The sequence below is a fragment of the Myotis yumanensis genome, unplaced genomic scaffold (assembly GCF_028538775.1).
Source record: "Myotis yumanensis isolate MYYU_CA2020_CCGP unplaced genomic scaffold, mMyoYum1.0.hap1 SCAF_2, whole genome shotgun sequence".
Lineage (NCBI taxonomy): Eukaryota > Metazoa > Chordata > Mammalia > Chiroptera > Vespertilionidae > Myotis > Myotis yumanensis.
The window spans coordinates 96,035,945-96,038,168 of NW_027223753.1; the positions used below are offsets into that span (position 1 = coordinate 96,035,945).

Here is a 2,224-nt window from a genome sequence, read left to right on the forward strand (position 1 = left end):
CCCTTTGTCATAGTGTATAATCCTTTTAATGTGTTGTTGAGTTTGGTTTGCTAATATTTTGTTGAGAATTTTTGTATCTATGTTCATCAAGGATATTGGCCTATAATTTTCTTTTTTTGGTAATGTTTTTTCTGATGTTGGTATCAGGTTAATACTGGCTTCATAAAATGAGTTTGGATGTATTCCTTCCTCTGTGATTTATTGAAATAGTTTAAGAAGGAGTCCTGATTCTCATGGTTCGAGCTGGGGTAGGCGCTCCAGGCACCAGGGACGGACAAGAGCTGGGTCGGCGGCGAGTAGCCTACAGCATTTTCTCGTCGTCACTATGAGTTTGCCCCTCAATCCCAAACCTTTCCTCAACGAATTAACAGGAAAGCCAGTAATGGTGAAACTCAAGTGGGGAATGGAGTACAAAGGCTACCTGGTATCTGTAGATGGCTATATGAACATGCAGCTTGCAAACACAGAAGAATACATAGATGGAGCCTTGTCTGGACACCTGGGTGAAGTTTTAAAAAGGTGTAATAATGTCCTTTATATCAGGGGTGTTGAAGAAGAGGTAGAAGATGGAGAAATGAGAGAACAGCATCTTTTGTGGGAAATTTCTTTTTATATATATTTCTAGACAATAAAAATTTGTTTTTTCAAAAAAAAAAAAGAAGGAGTCCTATTAATTCTTTGTATGTTTGGTAGAATTTACCAGTGAAGCTGTCTGGTCCTGGACTTTTATTTGTTGGTAGTCATTTTATTTCTGTTTCAATTTAATTGCTAGTGAGCAATCTGTTTAGATTTTGAATGTGTTCCTGGTTCAGTCTTGGGAGGTCATATACTTCTAGAACTGTATCCATTTCTTTTAGATTGTTAAATTCATGGGCATATAATTTCTCATAGAATTCTTGAATGATTCTTGGTATCTATATGGTGTCTGTTGTAACTTCTTCGCTTTCATTAATAATTTTATTAATGGCTCTCTTTTGTTCTTAATGAGTTTGGCTAAAGGTTTGTCAATTTTGTTTGTCTTTTCAAAGAACCAGCTCTTAATTTCATTGATCTTTTCTATTGTTTTTAAATTTTGTATTTATTTTTTGTTGTTCTGATCTTAACTATTTCCTTTCTTCTGTTTACTTTGGGGTTTGTTTGCTCTTCTTTTACTGGTTCCTTTAGGTGTAGAGATAGATTGTTTATTTGGTATTTTTCTTGTTTCTTGAGGTAGGCTATGTACTTCACTCTTGGAATTTCTCTTGCTGAATTCCATACAGTTTGAAAAGTTGTGTTTTCATTTTCATTTGTTTTAAGATTGTTTTTATTTCCTGTTTGAATTCCTCTTCAATACATTGGTTGTTTAATAGCATGTTGTTTAGTCTGCACATATTTGAGGTTTTTTTTTCCAGTGTTCTTCCTGTAGTTGGTTTCTAGTTTCATGACATTGTGATATAAAGAAAAGATGCTGGATATGATTTCAATCTTCTTGAATTTATTAAGGCTTGTTTTGTGACCTAATATTTGATCTATGCTAAAGGATGTTCCATGTGCACTTGAGAAAATGTATTCTGTAGTTTTGGGATGAAATGTTCTAGAAATGTCTATTACATCAATCTGGTATCATGTGGCATTAAGGCCATATTTTCATTAATGTGAGTGGAGAACTACTGCTTTAACACATCTTGTAAAGTGGTGTAATGGTGATGAACTTTAGTTTTTGCTGATCCAGGAAACTATTTTCTGTTAAATCTGAATGATAATCTTGCTGGGTAAGTTTTTCTAGGTTATAGCTTATTTACTTCCAGCATTTTAAAGCTGTCCCGTGACTCCCTTCTGGCCTGTAAAGTTGCTGCAGAGAAATCAGTGGAGAGCCTTATAGGGTTTCCTTTGTAACATTGGAGCACTTACAGACACTGATATTAGAGCAGCGGTTCTCAACCTTGGCTGCACATTAGAATCACCTGGAAATCTTTTTAAAATCCTGATTTCTGGGCCTTATCCTCCAGAAATTCTGTTTCTTTGTTATGGGGTGGGGCCACAACATTAGTAACAAAGAAACAGAATTTCCGGAGGATGAGGCCCAGAAATCAGGATCTTAAAAAGATTCCCAGGTGATTCAAATGTGCAGCCAAGGTTGAGAACCACTATATTAGAGTCTGCCTTCTGTGCTTTTCTCATGCTATGTACTTGGATCTAAGTCAGGAAATTGAGGTCAGAATTTGGTATGCACTTGGATTAGAGC

At 35.6% G+C, this 2,224-nt stretch overlaps 1 pseudogene; it reads left to right on the plus strand.

Annotated features, from left to right (window-relative positions):
• Positions 1-325: 325 nt before the first annotated feature.
• On the plus strand, positions 326-625 carry LOC139002497 (small nuclear ribonucleoprotein F pseudogene; annotated as a pseudogene).
• The last annotated feature ends 1,599 nt before the right edge of the window (positions 626-2,224 follow it).